At 40.3% G+C, this 21,391-nt stretch overlaps 1 long non-coding RNA gene across 1 annotated transcript in view; it reads right to left on the bottom strand.

The window, feature by feature from the left end:
• Nucleotides 1–2,452: 2,452 nt before the first annotated feature.
• LOC146788967 (uncharacterized) overlaps nt 2,453–21,391 on the bottom strand; it is a 28,530-nt gene continuing 9,591 nt past the window's right edge. Inside the window, exons 2-3 of the long non-coding RNA XR_014970007.1 lie at nt 3,494–3,584; nt 2,453–2,646 (exon numbers count right to left, since the gene is read on the bottom strand). This is a non-coding gene — a long non-coding RNA (uncharacterized LOC146788967). The remainder of the gene's footprint in view (nt 2,647–3,493; nt 3,585–21,391) is intronic.

Below are 21,391 nucleotides of genomic sequence, written 5' to 3'. Positions count from 1 at the left end.
TCTTAAGAATCCTAAAAAGAATCCTGAGACTTCTAGGAAAACAGAGGTCTAGGCTGGCCTACTGTAATGTCCTGTATCTGGGATTCTCACAGTCTCGATGGGCAAGACTCCAGCTCATTCAGAACGCGGCAGCCCGTCTATAATTAAATCTTCTGAGGCCGTTGCCTACAGGCACTGCTCTTGGTAAACTTCACTGGCTGCCTATGAGAAAAGGCTCTTTTTTAAAGCTATGTGCTACTGTTATAGAATTGTGAAGAATAAAGGCCCGCCCTATTTGCATTTGTTTGTTAAATCCTACTCCCGTAGAAGGAATTTAAGATCAGCAGGGGCTCTCCTGGCCTGCATTTCTGTTGTAAAAGAGTACGCATCGGGGGTGCTCTTTCAGTCTTTTAGCACTGAAAAATTGGAATTCCCTTCCCCTCTTTCTCACAGGAAAAAAAGGTGGTTATTCAGCTCAATCTGATTGACGCTGCTTTTGGTTGGTGTTTGAATTGTGTCTGGGAGCGAAACCTCAGTGCTGGGACACATCGTTAGAAGTAACTGGGTGCTTTACACATTACTTTATTATTATTATGGCTTTCCACAACCCTTTTTTGGGCATAATAAGTTTTGTTTCGATGTTGTTTAGATTGTACTATTGGGCTATTTTTCACACTTCAATAATCTCTTATTTGCTGTACTCGCTAGTCCTGTTGTGCCTGGATGATATTTTGATATATTCTAAGTCCTTCGTGGAACATCCAGAGCACTTGCATATCTATATTGTACTTTCTAATCTTCAGCTAAATCATTTTTATTGTAAACCAGAGAAATATGAGTTAGAAATTGAAGAAGTCAAATACCTTGGATTTAGAATAAGTGCCACAAACTTGCTCATGGATAATGAGATATGTTCTACCTTGGCCTGATCATCTCCTAGGTTTACTAACTTCTATCAACAATTAAATATTTTTCTGAAATTACTGGTCTTATTACTTGGATCCTAAAGAAAGTGATATTGAAGAAGGGTTAGCAATGGCATGAGCCACTAAATTAGAGCAGATGTTTGTATAGGCTCATATTGTGCCAAATCTGGATACCGTAAATCATGTTTAAGACAGATGCTTCTGAAAGAGCAGTGGGAGCAGTTTTACTTCAGAAGAGCTCCTGGCAATGAAGATTGCTGGTACTGAATTGTGATATTTCTTGATGAGGTCTAAAAACCGTTTGAAATTTGCACTGACTGATGTTTAAGAAAAACTCAATGCAGGAATAGTTGTCAAGCAAGATAGGCATTTTTCTTTGCACAGTAAGATTGTGCCAGCACATACATTCTGGTCCAAAGAATGTGTTGGTGGATTTCTTCTCCTGCTAGTATCCGGAATAAGCACTCAGTTGTGAAAAGTCTGTAATTCCTCCACAACTAATTCTTTGAATGGTTTAATACGTTTTGGAAATATTTGGAAAAGCATAATTTAAAGGTTCTTTTATTTAAAAAAAAAAGAGCTATACTTTAGCCAACGAGCTAAGTTTCTTTACCCAACTAAAAGACTTCTAGTTACAGCAATGAACAACTGTCAGGACTCCTTCATTTCTGGGTAACAGGAAAGTTACGACACAACAATTTATTGGTGGAAAATGGTTGACTTTGATTGTCCAGGAATATTTTTTTGTATGTCTCATTTGCGCATAACACACATCTTTGCATTCTAAGATTTTTGGATACTTGTATCCCCCACCGGCAGCCCCTGAAGCATGGCATAACATTCGGACCGATTTTAATGCTGATCTTCCACCTCCTGAAGCCTATTGTGTGAAAAATGGAGAGTAGACATTTTTCTATTTAAAGAAGACCCATTTTTGACCATTCCAAAAGTTACCACAGTGGAATAAATGGCCCAGTGTTTTTGATAGATATATTTCGTCTTCATGGGAGGCCTCATACATTCATAACTGATACAGGCATTAGGCACCTGTTGTGAACTAGTAAACTATTTGCATAACTTTTGGAATTGAACAGGCTTTATCTTCTGGTTATCATCCCCTCTCTCATCAGACTGGGAGTAAGTGGATCAGGAGATACCCAACCCCCCTCAGCTTGACGTGTCTCAAGTGCAGGTTTTGCCTTCATATTGTTCTTGATGCATAGTTCATACTTCCTCTTTGGAGCTCGTTTCGCAAAGCCGAAGGCAAAGGATGGCACTTCAGCTCCTTTACCTCAGCTTCAGGTGCATATACCTTCAATTGCAATGCAGCTCCCTCCTTACCTGGTGTAGCTCCTGTCAACACATGCATTTCCAGGCACCTCTCTGATGTAACATAATACTATGAAACACAAGCGATGAGGGCATAGAACAAGCATGCACTAGTCATAATTTAAACTATTCAATCCAATATAAATGCTGACGCTCAACTCTTCGTGGTCCACCGTCTCAGGTCACCGTTAATAATACATTTACTACTAGGGGAACAGGACCGTCTTCTCAGTATCAACAATTATATCAGTCCACAGTTGACATATATCAAAAGAACAATCAGCATGCACGATTATAATGGTGAAGAAATAGTCAATTTAATTCCAGAAGTATAAAAAACCAATATCATCTGTTCAGTATCACATGATCTTGACAGCCTTCGCGTTTCGTCCTATGCTGGATGTCATCAGGGCTGTAAGAAAAGTACATATGAACACTTATCAGTACTATACAAATAATGTAAGCATCAATTCGTTGTTCAATGTTAATCAAACTACAAACAATTTATATGTTGTATTCTAAGAAAGTCTGCCTATTTCCATTCTATATTCATAATCCCAGGACCTTAACTTCCAAAAAGGGTTTCTTACAAGAACAAGAGCAAATCTGTCACATTTATAAATATAATCCTTTCTATATCAACAAATCTTTTCACAGAAAAAAGAACAAAAACCATTTGAGGTAAAGAAAGAGAGAGACAAACAACCTCCACACTTCTTACAGGCAAATAATTGAAGCTCTATAGACAAATTATGTATAATCAAAATGAAAAAAATATATATCTAGGGACATACCTATAAATTTTCAAACAACAAATCCTGTTTTCTGATAATCGGTCTTCCTAAGTTATTCCTTCTTGATAACCTTCAATTTCTAAATATAAGAATATTATTAATAATTTTATCCGTGGCAATTATGGTTGACCTAATTATTATTACTTTGAATAACCAAACCTACCCAATCGGTTGTAAAGGTTATTTCTTATGTTGTCCCTTCTTTGTTCAAATAATCAAATGGTGTCTTTTCTGACTTCTTACAAAGTTCAAACGATACACCTTTTATTGCTGCAATTAGTTTATTTCTAAAACAAAAAAGGGATTTTTTTGTGTTGTAAAGACTCCAACTATTAATCTGTCCCTTCTATATTAAATGAACATCTTTTTGTGTTTCTCAATATACATCCATTAGTCAGTGCCTTGAGACCCTTGGGTGATACGTGCGCTTTACAAATACACAAGTTGTTATGTTATAGTACATACCTTTATATTTATTTTATTCCATTCCTTTCTAAATCTGTACTCTTCGTTGCTCCTCAAAAAAGCTTGGCTTGTTACATTTCACTGTTATTATCTGAATCCAAAGAAAAAGAGAAAAAAGAAACCCTTAATCGGTTCGCACAGTAAATCTCCAATTACTTTCCCCATCTAGAGGAGAATCGTGTTACTGAACCCAAACTACGCAATCCTAAAAACTTGGCATGCTTACCAATAACTGCCACGTAGAGCCCGTGTCCACGTACAGTCGGTCAGATAAATCCCGCTGACGCTGAAATTCCCGGGCTCTACTCCCTTTAAACCGTGCTTACACCAATACGGTTACTCCAATTCGTAGGCACCATTCACAAGTCTCTAGTCTCTGGCTCGGCAATTTGCATGCTTGAAAACCTGTTTCTAATGTGGTCAGACAATATTTGGACCAATCAAATTCCTTTTTTACGCTGCCTCTCTACTCTGGTTCACTATCGCCCCTAATCCATCTACCAATCCGGTTATACCAATTCTTAAGCACCAATCAAAAGTCTCTTAACTCTAACCCAGCAATTTGCAAGTTCAGAAGCTGTTTCCCATGCTGGCTGATTTTTTTCGGACCAATCAGATTTCTTTTTAGTTATACCTTGCTACTCAGTTACACTTTATCCGCATATCCGTTCTCATGTTAGTTCAAAACCTGTTTCCCATGCGGTGAGACTTTATTCAGACCAAACAAATTTCTTTTTAGTTATACCTTTCTACTCTGTTTCACTTTAGCCGATTATCCGTTCTCACGTTAAAATATCGAGCTAATATCCAGTACCTGTACTCCAATCAGAGCTCCTCATTTCACGTGTCCATTTTAAAAGCATAAAGCATGATTCATCATGTTGCAACACATTAGTGTGCGGGGTATATTATTTCCTAGATTTTACTTGTAACTTTACAAAAACCGGGATGAAATTTAACGTGTTTGTCTATGTATAACTGTGATCCTATATCCCGCTTAGTACATATATTTTAATCATTTACCTATATCACTCTAAGGTCTCCAGTTGCGAGGAATTCAATTACTACCTTGGACCAGTTATCAATCAAATGCATAGATAATCATATTATACCACGCTGGTGCGCATAATATTTTATTTTATGTACTAGATATTACATGTAACTTTACAAAAAACCGGGATGAAATTTTAACAAGTTTGCCTATGTCTATCTGTGATCCTGTATCCCTGCTTAATACACATACTGTATACATTTGCCTATATCACTCTAAGGGCTCTAGTCGCGAGAAATTCAGTTGCTACGTTAAACCAGTTACCAATCCTATATTTTTTATGACAATCATCACACTCCGTATACCCAATTATAAGTTGCACATTCCTCAATATCTACCCCGGATATCAACATTTTCGATCACACTGTGTCCAAGCACTTCATTAGATCTATATCTATCATTACAGAAGTCATGGTAGTAGTCATCATCTCATGTTAGAAAATAATGCAGTTCATTATCATTATTTAGTCCTAGGGCTACTGCTCAACACCTACTCATCTCATGTTAAAAAATAATGCAGTTCATTATCACTATTTAGACCTAGGGCTACTGCTCTACACCTACTGATCCATCTAGCTTCTTGCTGTCGTAAATATAATTCCCAGTCACCTCCTCTCGCTCGCTGTTCTATTTTTTGTAATCCATGAAACTTAAATTTTGGTTTGTCTTCATGATTTTCTTTTATATGCTGAAAGAGAGGGGATCTAACATCTTTGTTAATAATTGCTCTCCTGTGTTCCTGAATCCTCACCTTCAAGGGTCGCTTTGTACTTCCTATGTAAATCTTCTGACATTCACAGATAACGATATAGACTACTCCACAGCTATTACAATTCATAAATTCATTAATACGATATTTAATGGGAGTATGATAAAAAAAAAATCCTGAATGCGATTCATTCCTAAATCGCAAACGTTACATGCGCCACATGTAAATAACCCTTTTGGTGGGGATGGAAACCAGTTTCCTTTCTGGGAGCTTAATGGTTCTAAATAGTTACGCGTGATTAATGTCCCCAAAGTGGGACATCTTCTATGTATGATCCTAGGCTTATCGGTTACAATATGTAGTAATCCTGGTACTCCTTTCAGTAAATCTCAATTTTTTTCCAAGATTTTTAAATCTGGGGAAACAGCCATTACAACGCGGCTGTTACTACGCATGCCGTTAGGTCGCATGCGTTACAACGCATGCAACGTAATCACGCTAACACATTACGACGCAGGGCATTACATCGCATGTGCTTTTAAAACGCATGTGATGTAATGGCGTCGGAGCGAAGACAGCAACGCGAGAACCAGGAATGGGATCGGAACACAGGAAACCGGAGCAGAGACGACCACGAGGAAGGAGAGAAGTAAGGGGGATTAGGTTAGTCTCAGGTGGTAGTAGTGAAGGCTTTAGGGCTTAGGGTAGTCAAAAGGTGGTTGTAGTGTATGCTAGTGTTTTAGTATTAAGGGCTTAGGGTAGTGTAAGGGGGACTGGAGTGTATGCAAGTATTTTATGCTTAAGGGCTTAGTGTAGTGTCAGGGGGTTGTAGTGTATGCTAGTGTTTTATGATTTAGGGCTTAGATTAGTCTCAGGGGGTTGTAGTGTAATCTAGTGTTTTAGGCTTTAGGGCTTAGGGTAGTGTCAGGGGGTTGTAGTCTAATGTAGTGTATTAGGCTTTAGGGCTTAGGGTAGTGTCAGGGGGTTGTAGTGTATACAAGTATTTTGGGAATTAGGGCTTAGGGTAGTGTAAAGGGGTTGTAGTGTATGATAGTGTTTTTGACATTAGGGCTTAGGGTAGTGTCAGAGGGTTGTAGTGTATGGTATTGGTTTAGGCTTTAGGGTTGTGTAAGCAGGTCCGCTATGGTGGTGTAATATTTTTATTTTAGTGTTAATATTTTGCGATTTAAAGGCATGCGGGAAACTTGGATGCATTGTAAAGGCATATAGTCGTCATTTCAAAGGAAATGCGAACTAATGCCATCCGTAGAAAAAACATGCGTTGTGATGGTACATGCGAACTAAAAACCGCATTGTAAAAGCATGCGTTGTTTTAGTTTGCGATGTATCATCATACAACCTTAAATCTGTTTATGATTCACACTATAGGTTGAGATGAAGGCTACTCTTTCTTTATCCGTTATTTTCTCTTTCTGTACAAGAGTTGTCTCTCTCTTCACAGAACGAATTCTCGTTTTAGCTTGATTTAAACCAATCTTAGAATATCCTCTGCCCGATAATCTAGTTTGTAACTGGTTTAGTTCTGTTCTGTTTCAAAATCTTTGTCTAAACTACAGTTACGTCTGATGCGTATCATTTCTCCAAAAGGAATCCCTTTTATAACCGCGGGGGGGGGGGGGCACTATCTGCTCGTAAGACAGAGTTTGTTGCTGTTTCTTTTCTAAATAGTTTGCTTTGCACTTTATTCTCTAAGATAAACAACTCAACATCCAAGAATTCAATCCTGTTTTTTTGGTGGCACATGGTAAAGATGACATTAAAATCATTATTATTGAGAAATTCAAAATATTCAGTTAAATCCTTCTTTGTTCCTCTCCAAATAACTAAAATATCATTGATAAATCGACCCCAAAACAAAATTAAATCTATACATTTCGCTGCTCTTCTGCTCCAGGCATGCTCCCTCTCAAAACACCCCATAAAGAGGTTGGCATAAGAGGGAGCAAACCTGGAACCCATCGCTGTGCCTCTTATCTGGTGATACCATTCACCTTCAAATATAAAAAAGTTATTATTCAATATCAGCATACTCATATCTGCTAACATGTTAGAGTGGTCCCATAAACTTGCACTTCTTTTACCCAAAAAGTGATGTAACGCCTCTGCACCTTTGTCATTTCCTACACAGGTATATAAACCTACAACATCTAGAGAAACAAAACTCATTTCTTCCTCCCAGGTTATATCCTGTAGTTGGTTTAACACATCCATTGTGTCCCTGATATAAGAGGGTAAATTGGTGACTAGAGGTTTTAAAAACAAATCTACAAACTCAGAGAGGTGTTCTGTCAAACTCCCAATACTGGAGACTATCGGTCTTCCTGGTGGCTTCTGTAGAGATTTATGTATTTTAGGCAAAATATAAATAAAAGGAGCCGTGGGATTAGGCACATTTAGATATTTGTACTCCTGCTCATCTAATAAGCCTTGTTCTTTCCAAGAATATATTCTTTCTGCTTACCTCTTTAGTTGGATTGTAATTTGACTTTCTGTAACATCTTGTGTCTCCCAATTGCCTCTTAATCTCATTGCAATAATCTTCCCTGCCTATGACCACAATAATTCCGCCTTTATCGGCATTGGGTATTACTATTGTATTACTATTGTTGTATCATTTTTTAGGATGACGATTGCTTGACGTTCTGCCCTGGATAAGGTATCACAGCGACCTTAACCTTTCTTGCCACTTCTAGCTGCATTCTCTAACTTATATAAATTCTCATTGGTCTTTTTTACAAATAGATCAAAAGCTGCAAACTGAGGACCTTGGGAAATAAACTTAGAAGCTGATTTCAAACCACTAGTACAATCATAGTCTATTGGAATATCTAGCATAGACGCTACATCTTCAATCCCATATTCTTCACCTTCTGTCAATGAAACCAAAGTATGTACATTTCTCAAGTGCTCAATAGACAGTTCTGAACCTCCCAATTTAGTAGTCAACTCCAGAGGTTTAATGATTGTTAAAAAAATCTTTTTTTATTTCAATTTTCTCGCAAATTTAAACAAACAAATCTCAACATTGGTAAAGTTACAATTGTTATTCGAACAAAATGATAAACCTCTTTGTAAAACAGCAAGTTCACCTTCATTCGGCAATCTGTCAGATAAATTGATCACTTTCAGATCCCGCTTTTTTGCATCTAGTTCATTCTCACTGATGCCTGTTACTATTTTCTGAATATGTCCTGGCTGCGTGTACCTATCCTTGTACTTTCTATGCTTCTGAAACAACTTCTTAACTTGCAAATTGCTGGGTTAGAGATAAGAGACTTTTGATTGGTGCTTACGAATTGGTATATCCGGATTGGTAGATGGATTAGGGGCGATAGTGAACCAGAGTAGAGAGGCAGCATAAAAAAGGAATTTGATTGGTCCAAATATTGTCGGACCATATTGGAAACAGGTTTTCGAGACTAGGGACTTGTGAGTGGTGCCTACGAATTGGAGTAACTGGATTGGTGTAAGCACCGTTTAAAGGGAGTAGAGCGTGGGAATTTCAGCGTCAGCGGGATTTATCAGACCGGCTGTACGTGGACACGGGCTCTTCGTGGCAGTTATTGGTAAGTATGCCACATTTTTAGGATTGCGTAGTTTGGGTTCAGTAACACGATTCTCCTCTAGATTGGAAAAGTAATTGGCGATTTACTGTGAGAACCGATTAAGGGTTTCTTTTTTCCTTTGGATTCAGATAATAATTCAGCAATGTAACAAGCCAAGCTTTTTTGAGGAGCAACGAAGAGAACAAATTTAGAAAGGAATGGAATAAAATAAATATAAAGGTATGTACTATAGAGAAACACAAAAAGATGTTAATTTAATATAGAAGGGACAGATTAATAGTTGGAGATTTTATAACACAAAAAAATCCTCTTTTTGTTTTAGAAATAAACTGATAGCAGCAATAAAAGGTGTATCGTTTGAACTTTGTAAGAAGTCAGAAAAGACACCATTTGATTATTTGAACAAAGAAGGGACAACATAAGAAATAACCTTTACAACTGATTGGGTAGGTTTGGTTATTCAAAGTAATAATAATTAGGTCAACCATAATTGCCACGGATAAAATTAATAATAATATTCTTAGATTTAGAAATTGAAGGTTATCAAGAAGGAATAACTTAGGAAGACCGTTTATCAGAAAACAGGATTTGTTGTTTAAAAATGTATAGGTATGTCCCTATATATATATATATATTTCATTTCGATATATATAATTTGTCTTTAGAGCTTCAATTATTTGCTTCTAAGAAGTGTGGAGGTTGTTTTTCTCTCGCTTTCTTTACCTCAAATGGATTTTGTTCTTTTTTCTGCGAAAAGACTTGTTGATATAGAAATGATTAGATTTATAAATGTGACAGATTTGCTCTTGTTCTTGTTAGAAACCCTTTTTGGAAGTTAAGGTCCTGGGATTATGAATATAGATTGGAAATAGGCAAAATGTCTTAGAATACAACATATAAATTGTTTGTAGTTTGATTAACATTGAACAATGAATTGATGCTTACATGATTTGTATAGTACTGATAAGTGTTCATATGCACTTTTCTTACAGCCCTGATGACGTCCAGCATAGGACGAAACGCGTAGGCTGTCAAGATCGTGCGATACTGAACAGATGATATTGTTTTTTATACTTCTGGAATTAAATTGAACATTTCTTCACAATTATAATCGTGCCTGCTGATTGTTCTTTTGATATATGTCAACTGTGGACTGATATAATTGTTGATACTGAGAAGACGCTCCTGTTCCCCTAGTAGTACACCTCTCTGATGTAGTCTTGTTTTTTCTGCTTATGTACCCTCAATGCATTTTATACATTTTTGTATTTATATATGCTTGGCAAATTGGAGCATTGAATATATATAAAGTTGCTTTATTATCGTTTGACAGTGTATCAATTATTTATATATGTATTAAAGTGATTTATTATATGCGCTAGAATTTATTGAAGTGCAAGCAAATTTCTATGCTAATTTTTGCAGTTTACATTATACATCATAAGATCTGCTCTTTTCAAAATAATCAGAAAAATGTATTTAAGCCTGATATCGGCACACATTGGTTGGAGGGGAATATTCAGCTTCCTGGGAGATTGATTCATGGGAGCTGAGCTGCAAACATCCCTAGTGAAGGCCACCGGAGGTGCGCCTTATCAGCCTTGAACACCATAACTGATACAGAGAGCCACCTAAACAGCAATCCAGTTGTTCAGCTAAGCTGTGCTGGAAAGAAAACAATTAGAAGGCCACTTTTGGCGATAAGAAAACTAGAAACTAAAAGGCTGGGTTGGTTACCAAAGACTGATTCCATCTTTCAATGCAATCAGTTATTGAAATGCCATCTCAATGTTGCAATTCTTTGTAATATGTTGCTTATCAATTTCTTTCACTGTCACTATTGTGTTTCTTGTTATGGTTACATCTACATACATTATTGGCACTACATCAGGACATTCATTTGAATAAAGTCTTTAACATACACAGTGTGGATTTCTTATGTCTCCATCCATGGTGAAAGGAGTTTCAGAACTCCCAAATAAAACAAATAATCCTGCAGTCTCACAGGACTGATCATTGCTTGGATTGCAAGTGGTTTGTAGGTTACAGTTCACCAGATTCCCTGGCTCAAGTGTGTAAGTAGGCTCAGCCAGTGCTTTGCCATAGCGTCCATGATTTCGTAAAACTGGGCCATAGTTTGCAAAAGTGCGAAAACACATTATCTGGAAAAGTCCTAATTTCTACCTCCTCAGACCCTTCTAGAACCACCACCAGTCTTAATCCAGCTGTGTTCCCCAGAAATGTCAGTGTGCTACTCCAAAAGGACTCAGAAAGACTGGACACCAAGCTGAACACTGGTCCTGGAGGCTACGATGATCTGTGTCTAATTAGGTACTACTATTCAGTCAAGCCAAAGCTGTGAGGGCATTGTCCTGAGCACCCCAGTTCTTCCATTAGAGAATGCGAATATCAAAAGGAGGATTTATTGTGCCATTTACTGTATGGGTGCCAAGACAATTTGCATACATACAGAAAGGAATGGCTCTTTTGGAGAATAATGTAAAACATATTTACAACCACAGAGAACTGGACCTTAAACAATCTTGATAGGGACTGAATACCACAAGTATTCAAAATCACTGTAAGCTATTTGGCATGCACATTTTAACATGAGGATCTATGGACCGCATACTCCATCAGCATATGCTTTGACATTCACGCTACTTACCCAAAGGACTGAAATATATGATGTGTGTCATCAATAAAAGAATAGAATGCCAACTCAATATTACACTCTTCTTTGTCATACTTTCATAAATACACTTTCATTACATTTGTGCAAACAGAGTGTTCCATTATTCATGTGAAAATTGGGTTGTTGGTTGAGTGGTTTGTTAACCCTGCAAAAGCAGCAACCACAGTTCCTGTCGGGTGAACCACTAAAGTCACTAAGTTATCCTTTGCTTAACCCTCTGGTAGCTTGGCACATAAGCAGTAAGGGTTAACTTAAGGCCAATGTTTAAAGTATTTATGATGCACACAAACTGTAATACAGTGAAAACACACCAATTACCACACCAATTTAGAAAAGCAGAGTACATTATAATAAATGATTTGACACCAAAACAACAAAACTCTAATCAGTAGAATAAGAGTTCCGATTTTTTTAAGTTTAAGGTAAAAATCAGTGCTTAAAAGATCAAAGCTCCAATTGTAGGCATCAAGTCGCACGAGACTGGGTCAATGTCGGAAAAAAATAGCATATTGCTTAGAAATGCAGGTCGGATACCAAAAGGGAATTGGTCCTGGTCGGCGCTTACCTTTGGCTTAGTAGAAATTACAACACAAATTGTCTGAGAACGTAAAGCTCCAGCGAGGCAAAGCAGCAGGTGGTGTTAGGAGGGGGCAGTGTTGGCAGGGGGGCGCTGGACAAAGCTGCTGTGAAGATTTCCATGTTCAGACTTAGAGGCCCATTAGTATAGCGGGCGGATCGCCACCGCCCGTAAGGCGGTGGCGATCCGCCCGCTGTCAATTTCCCCCGCCACATTACCATGGCGGGCGGGGGGGGGGGGGGGGGGGGGGGGAAGATACCCCGGCAGACGGGAAGACCGTCCGCCGGTAGGCAATCCGCCCGATTGCCTACCGGGCAGAAAAGCATTTGATATGGTGGCGGTGTCTGGTAGACACCGCCATCCATATTATTATGCAGGCGGGGACCTGCCTTTCCGTTGCCGCCATGGAAAGGCCGGCGGTTTTTGCCATTGGGGGCCCATAGCGGGCCCCCAGGGATCCTGGGGGGTGGGGGGTGCACATGGGGGGGTACCTATGGTACCCCCCTGCAGTTCCATGCACAACATGGCAGGCACCGCGCGGTGATGCTTTAATTTAGTTAAAAAGAAAATGTTGTGTACAGTCTAAAATGTATGTACTGTCTATGATTTATTTTTGTATGTTTAATTCCAAACTCTTGTAAAAATTCCTTTGTAACAAAATGTCTTCATGAAGGGGGTGTATGTCATTTTTAATGTATTCCTTGGTGGTAATAATCTTTTGTATATGACAAACAATAGAAATGATAAAAGTACACTGTAAAAGTTTGTTGGATGATCACTATTATTAAATAGAGTACTCATAATAACTGTGCGTACATTGTTGGTTGGTATAGACATTTGTTTGGTTGTAAACCTCATAAAAGTGGCATTTTCAAAATTGTAACTTAAAATCGGACTTTACCATTAAAGAGGATTTTAAATTACAATTCCTCAGATACAAAACATTAACTTCCTACCGTCTCCTAATCAAAAGTTTGCATTTATTAAATTTAATAAGGCAACTCAATGTTATCCTCTAGGAGAGGTAGGTAGGCCTCACACTAGTGAAAAACTAATTTAGAGGTATTTAGAGGTTTTTTTAAGAAGTACATGTCCAACCTTTTAATTACAATACACCCTGCCCTATTGGCTGCCTAGAGCCTACTTAGCGGTGTTTTATACATAATGTAAGGGGAATTTAAGACTTGGCAAGGAGGTTATTTTGCCAAGTTGAATCAGCTGTTTAATACTGTACTAAGTCTGCTATGTCAGACCCGGGCATATTTTAAGGGGCTATTTAAATGGGTGACACAATAAGTGCTGCAGATACACTAGTAGCATTTAATGTACAGGCCCTGGGTATATGGAATACCACTTCACTATGGACTGGTAAGTAAATTAAGTATGCCAATTAGGTGTAAGCTTATTCTACCATGTTTTAGGGAGTGAGCAAGAGTCCGAAAGCCAGCAAACCCGAATTCAGAAAAATAGGAGAGTGAAGGCAAAACATTTGGGAGGAGACCACACAAAGGATGACAGGTCTAATATGTGTCCTCCTAGGTGAAAGTGGGGCGAACTATTCAACCTCCTGGAAGTTATCATCACTAAGGTGGAAGAACCTGGACATAAAATCAGCACTGGAGTGATCTAACCCAGGATGGTGTTCCACCATGAAGTTCATTCCTTGTAGGGAAGTTTTGGATGCCTACTGCTCATCTGCATGAGCCATCTGAAGGTGCCTGTGGTCTGTCTGAATCTGGAAGTGAGAACCAAGGTAAGGTTAAAAGTACTCAGGAACTTCAGTGTGCTCTCAGTATGGTCTCAGCTTCATCAGTGCGCAGACCACAGCAAAGGCTTCCTTTTCAATAGCACTCCACCTTTTTTCCCTGGGAAGTAGCCTCTTATTGATGAAGGCTACAGGCTGGGTAGGCCCTACTCATTCATTTGTGATAATACTTCCCTATGCCATGCTCTCAGGCATCCGCCTACACAATTAATTCCTAGGCAATGTCTGAGGACTGGAGTACAGGGACTGTACACAAGACCTGTTCGAGAGTGTCAAAGGCTTTCAGATAGTCCTCTGTCCAGATCACTTTCTTTTTTGGGCAACTTCTTGGCCGTCAGCTCAGTAAAGGGGGCAACAATGGTGCCATACCTCTTAACAAACCTCCTGTAAATATCCAGTGTGGTCCACAAAGGCCCTCACTTCTGTTTGGGATTTGCGGGGCTCCTCGGCAAGGATAGTTTCTGATTTGGTGTGGAGGGGCAACACCCTACTCCTGCCCACAAGGTGTCCCAAAGACAACACAGAACCCTGCCCTATCTGGAACTTACTGGCCTTGATAGTCAGTCGTGCCTGTTGCAGGGTCTGGAGTACTTCATGTAGTTGAAACAGGTGGTCATCAGAGTTGCTGCTGTAGACAGCTATGCCGTCTAAATAAGCAGCACTGAGCCTCCATTCCAGCTAAGCACTGATTCACCAACCTCTGGAAGAGGGCAGGGGTATTCGCAAATCCAAAGATCATCACCCTAAACTCAAAGTGACCATCTGGGGTAGAGGATGGTGCCCTCTCTTGAGTCACCTCGATTAGGGCCATCTGCTAGTACCCTGAAGTAAGGTCAAAAGTACTCAGGAATTTAGCAGCCCCCAACCTATCAATAAACTCATCTGCTCTTGAGATGGGGTGTGCATCAGCCTTGGTGACCTATTTAAGTCCCCTGTAGTCCACACAAAATCTGATTTCTGGGGCAATGCCCGGTGGGGCGGCTTTGGGTACCAGCACCGCTGGGCTAGAACAGTGACTACCACAGTGCTCACTCAGTAACAATTTCAACATCTTGAACGCTTCCTCCTTAATACTGGTCATCACTTTGTCTCTCTTGTACGTATATGGACTTGGGTTTTGTTGTAGTCAATCACCACAAGCTGCTTATTCACATTTTTCAAGTGACATCACCACACTTCCCATACTGCATGAAGAAGTGGGCATTCTAGGTACAGACAAAACAAATCCATAGTCCGATACAGACCAGGAATAAAGAACCTGGCTGATTATCTCCCAAACCTGAACCCAGTATTATCCTATGCCCGGAGATGGAGAGGAACATGTCAGGTGTGGCACAAGCAGTGTTTTCTAAAGCTTTCTCTGAAAAACATTAATAATAGGATAAGCAAACAATAATGCATTCAGCAAGTCATTGCAGCAACTAGAAACACCTGCTGGGAATTAGCCCAAGTAGGGGTGGGAAACCAAGACGAGGGAAGCCAAAATATTACAAAGGCACTGTGGCAGATTAGAAATGAACTATATTTCACCACAGATGAAATACTGATATGATGATATAAAACAGTACTACTTCAGAGTCTCAAATGAGACATAGTACAGCTAGCACACCAGAGGCATGAAGAGATTGCCATGGCAAAGGTCAGGCTTTGAGAATAAGTGTGGCTCTCAAGCATGTATGACCGGGTGGAGGGTACCGTAAACGAGTGGCAATTGTGTCAGGGAAAAAGAAATGGGGACACAGCACCCCTTCACAACAGACATTTATGTTCTCCCTTTGTTACAATAAGGCCTACATAAATATTGTGTGTGACCTAAAAATGCTTTTACTGGTGCACAAGATTAGAAACAGAAGGGTTGAGCAACGGATGCTGCTTCTCTGTCATGTTGGCTGCTCGAATAGTGCCCCCTCGGGACGGACACTTTTCTCTTGCCATCTCATATCAAATGATGCGAAATAGTCCCGGATGCATACTGCAGGTTGTTTTTTTCATAACATGGGCATCAGGAGTGGAAACAAATACTTTTTTGTAGAACAGGCATACCTTGAATACAGTGCAAGAATTCTTTCTTCAGAAAACAGGTACAGCTAGAACAGCAGCGGCACAAGCTCTCCCATCACAGGACATATACAAATCCCGCAACAACAGTACAAGCTTTGCTCCTTCACTGAGCAGGTAGAGCATGGCAGTAGAGAAGTAGGCTTCCTTCTCTCACAGGGTGCAATGTGTCATTCCCTGCAGAAGAGATTCGTCAGGGTTCACTTGTGCAGGTTTCATCAATTACAGAACATGCATAAATAAGGCCTGAAGGATAGGATATAGGTTAGAGAGAACTTTGGAGCAGGCACTTAGCTCACAGTGAGGAATGTATAGGTGGATAAGTGAGTGAATATGAAAGCTCAGACTCCATTCTCGAGTAGGTGATATTCCACGTAAGCATCCTGACAGTGCTGTTGCTGTCACTTGGAGACCTGCTGTTACTACTGTAAAGCTTGTGTCATATCCTGCAGTCTTGCGGCTGTCACTTCCTTTAGATGAAACTGCTGCCATTCACATGCATGTGTCTATGATTCTTAAACCTGAAAGGCTTAGCCCTTGCTACAAAAACCTTTGCTACTCGTGGTTTGAAAGGGGATGGAGGGGCAACACGTGCCCAGTATGGCCTTTTAAAGGAGAAATGGCAGAAACAAAAACCTATGCATATATGTGGCTCAAGTTCTCCCCCACGACCTTTGCCCCCACTCTCACAAAGATATTCCTCTCTCTTCGCAGACTCTATTGCAAACCATTCCCTCTTTTCCTACCTTTTCCCTCTTTTTTATTCTCTTTCCCTCCCTCTCTCTTATGTGCACTTCTTTCTTTGGATTACATTTTTATCTCTGCTCCTTTCTCTTGTTTACCTTTGGTTGTCTCTTCATCTTTTTCTCTTACCCTCAATGCCCTCACACACTTAATTTACACTTGCCTCTGTCTCATACACTTTCGTCCCAATTTAATCTACTATACCTCTCTGTCACACTCTTCTCACTCATCGCCCTCTGTATCTCTCATATATCTGAGCTCTTTCTTTTGTGTCTCTATTACTTCTATCTCTGTCTACACCACCTAGGGCCAGCACAAAACTTTTTTACATCTCTAATTCAAGGTACTTTTTTCTGTGCAACCCATCCTACTAATAATGCCACATTTGCTGCTTGTACTACAAATATGGCACACTCTGGTGGTGGAAGCCTAGGCAACCTCATAGTAGTCTCTTCCCCAAAAATTCCCCTTGCTCTCAAGTCTCATGCTGTGCACTCTTTTCACAGACATTGCCTTGAAGTCTTTAAGCATTCATTCTCCTTCTTTTTTAGGTCTCGCCTACGCAGCGTGCATGCGCTGCATAGGCAAGAGACCTTTAGCTATCGCTTCGGCTTTTCAGCCAAAAACGTGCACACGTTCCATTGTCTTCAATGGCAATGCGTGCACGTCTGGCGATTCACTTGCGGGAGCGAGCGGCGCAATATGGTAGCAATTATCGCTCCTGGCGCTGCTCGCTCCCGCAAGTGAAACGCTTTCACTTTTGCCAACACTTTTTTTTTTTACTTTTAGCGCGTGCTTGTTTTTCTTTGTTGCGGTCATCGGCTTATACACCCACAGTAAGACAAGCTTTAAGCACCGAGGTTATTTTCTTTTATAGTGCGTTTCCCACTCCCGAGTATTTGGTAGAAGGAATTCACACTATGGTTCTCAAATGTATTATTCAACCCCCAAATGCTCTTCTCAACAGATTAAAAATACATCTTATCATTCCCAAGGTTGATAAAGCGAGGGGGGGCATCTGATAATGCCTGCATCTAGAGGAGGGCGTATTTATCAAGCGCGTGCGTGAAGACAAGCGTTCCGCGAGGCACCATCAAAGCAGCTTTTAATTCCCACTCAGAAAATGCTGGCTGAGGTGTTTCGATGCACTTCCTTGCCGGGGAGCACAATATACATCCACAAAGAAACGAAACGTCTGTGCCAAGATGCCGTCAGAAATATACGTTGACTCACAAGCACATGCAACGAGTGCGCTGGGCTTGCAGCGAGAGGAGGAATGTTAAAATGTTTAATTGCTCATAAAAGGCACATCGCAGAAAGAGCAAAACTTCCGATGCCTGAATAATTTGCCATCTGATTGTGGTTAATGTTGTGGGCTGCATGTTGATATAGCAGGTCAAGGTGGCTCCTAGGAAGACAACGCTTCACAACCAGCTTAGTCTATAATAATTATGCAGCAGGGGGTAAGTAGGCTGTCGCCACAGAGCTTCTTCCAGCTAGGCCCTGTAAAGTGATTGCAGACTCCCTGATTATGCGTGATGGAGCAGCATGCTCCGCACCAAAAGTGCTGTTTTTCCGTTCATTAAGGCGCGGCACAACGCTGTCGAAGCAGCAGCAGCAGCCAATATAAATGGACTTTATCGGTCGACACATTTTAAGTTGCACATCTAACCCATTGGAAAATATCTCATGAATAAGCTTAATTTATTGCTCAATTACCGAAAACCACTGTTCTGCCTGTGATAATGTTTTAACATTTACATTTTAAAGGCAAATGGGAAGCTGACTGTCAGGCATTTAGCCTGGGCCTGGACATTCTTTAATGAAAAACAAACTCTTGAATTCCATGATTTAGCCTGTAAATGTATTAGGCTTCTTTGTGAACCTGGCTTGGAGATCTGCTCAGGCAACCTGGGGCATCACCAGTTTCGACTGCAGTATTAAATTGTGATATAAAAATTGGAGAATAACCAATACCACATGGGTCAGATTTTCACCCTCTGCAGTTTTACCTCCCCATTCCCATCTACATCTTGAATGAGGGGAAAAGGTTGTAATACTGCACATGTTCCCCCTTTCCGAGCAGCAACACTTGCAATAGACAGTTCTTCCAAATTGCCATTGCCATATATTAGCTGGTAAAATCTATGTGCAGAAACTTTTTGGGTGAGTGTGAAATTGCTACACAATTCCAAGTTGGAAATTAAGTTCAAATGGTCTTAGTGGCTGATTTTCAGTAGTGATCAGTTGTTGGGGTGCACTTCTCAGGAAATGCAGCCTTTCAGACCAAGTGTTCCCTAAATTGAACACCTAGTTGAATCATTACCATAGACCTAGTCATAACTGATATGCAGTTCATGTTTAGATCTTTGCTACAGAACTGTCCATTGTCCTCTCCTTTTCAGTACATAACATATCCTTGGAGTGGACTCTGGATCAGACTCTTACTTGGTGATTGGATGACTTTGTTGTCTATCTCAGGTGCCTGCTTTTCATTTAGTGGCTTTCCTCAGAATTCTTGTGCGTAGTACTCTCAGGAGCATTTTGTTCACACAGTGTTCTAATTCTCTGTTATATCTTTCCATTGCTACGTTGGGAGGACTTTTTTTATTTAGGCTTTCTTTATTCTTCAGCACTCCATGAAAAGGTATGTTCCTTGCTCTCCCTGTGCTTCTTTCTTTCCCCCTGCGTCACTGTGGAATATTTCTGCATAGAGCTACGTACGATCCCCTCTCTAGCAAATGACGTAAATACATCCTCCTCAGTTTGTAGGGACAGAGCTGCTCTCATCAACCCCCTGATCAAGCTTTGTTTTCTCCTATGGTGTGCACAGTACCCTACAGAACAGCAGACCAGGAACAGTCACTACTTTCTTTGCATTCCACTCTGTCAATAGAAGGCATTACTGCACATCACCCTCCCCATGCCCCCTCCCTGACATTCTAGCAACAGAGAATAGGCCTCTCTGCACTTTCAGAGTTCTCCCTCACTCAGTGTAGGTACCTGCCATGACTTCTCACAGTGCCCATGCAGCTTCTATGGGTGAGCAAACAATGGCACCGGCTATCAACAGTAATACAAATGAAAACGCCATTGGCAAAACCAATAACTCAGCCGTTTAGGGCTCAGACCTTTTGGCTTTGCCAATACTTGTTAGTTGCTGTGATCCAACGCCTCATTTAGGTGTATGATAATGTAAAATGCAACCTGCCAAGATCATGTGGTAAATCTGGCATCAGTAGAATTAGTGCCACAACACTGTAATATGGTTGCCATAATATTTCTGGTAGCAACGTGTCCATTAGTAAGTCCGCTGATGGCCCTTCTTCAGTGAATCGCTGATAATCAGCAAATTTTACACTGCCACAGTTTTCCAAATCATGCCCTAAGTCGTCGGCCCACTTAAAACAGAACAACTTCATACTCTTACTATCATTGTATATATTTTATAGTTAGGAATGGCTAATAATACTCCTTGTGAGTTGAATTATTTAGCTATGTTGTGCTGTTTTTACATGGCAGATGCTGCATGGAGCTTGACATGCGACCTTCCTCCTAAACTGTAAGGTTGCCTGTAACCTCTATGAAGGTCATTCAAAGAGTAAGTGGGTCTTGCAGCCTTCCTACTAATGTGTGCCAGTGTTGTGCCTGTTGTGTGATGTTGATCCATCTAGTATGTTCTATTAGATTTTCGGATTGAGTTCAATTAAACCTCTGTAAAGTACTGCTGGAAACAGGAAAAGGAATGGACATAGGTAAAGGGAGGGACAGAAATTGCACTGAGGGAGTGAGTTTTGTGCCTGTGCTCCCCTATCTCCAAAATATAGGAACAATTAAGCACAAGCTCACTGACAGAATTATGCATTGTCCTGAAACTGGGCCCTGAAATACTTTACATAGCCAAATCAATAGTCCTCCTCTTTTCTATCAAGAGATCAGATCACGATTTAGCACAAACAGAATTTGTTACCTTCCACGACTATCCAGGAACACTACAGAGATCCTGTGCTGAGTGTATTTCTCTCAGTACTGGAGTGCTGTTGGCCAGGCCAGTGGAGCCACTCACATTATGAATACTATGATAGCATTGGTTTCAAAGACAGGTTAGTTGTGTGGAATTCAGATCCACAGAATATGGGTCCTTCCAGTACACAGCCCTATGCTGCATGCCTCGATGCCTTGTTAGAACTCTACTAAGGATAGCTGTGCTACTGAAGTGTTTGAGGCATTGGATGGCTTAAGTAGAGGAGACTTTCAAGTAGAGTTGTGTACCATGAGCATATTGGTGAATAGGCAATAGGCAAAAGACCTTTAGCTATCGCTTCGGCTTTTCAGACAAAAACGTGCACGCGTTCCATTGCCTTCAATGGCAACGCGTGCACGTCTGGAGATTCACTTGTGGGAGCGAGCTGCGCCATATGGTGGTAATTATTGCTCCTGGCGCTGCTCGCTCCCGCAAGTGAAACGCTTTTACTTTTGCCGACACTTTATTTTTACTTTTAGCGTGCGCTTGTTTTTCTTTGTTGCGGTCATCGGCTCCAAGAAATATCACCCAACACTGAGGGAACACCGCAGACCCGTTTGTTATGTAGCAACGCTTCCCTTAAGGGGATTGGATAGATACCTTATTCAGTACATTTTAACATAATTATACCATGTTATATGTTAATATGGTTTCGCTGGGGAGGCTAATTAAAAAGTTGAAGGCATTT

Source organism: Triturus cristatus, chromosome 10 (genome assembly GCF_964204655.1).
Source record: "Triturus cristatus chromosome 10, aTriCri1.1, whole genome shotgun sequence".
NCBI classification, from domain to species: Eukaryota; Metazoa; Chordata; class Amphibia; order Caudata; family Salamandridae; genus Triturus; species Triturus cristatus.
The sequence above is the reverse complement of the archived record's forward strand: the minus strand, read 5'-3'. Positions and strand labels throughout refer to the sequence as shown.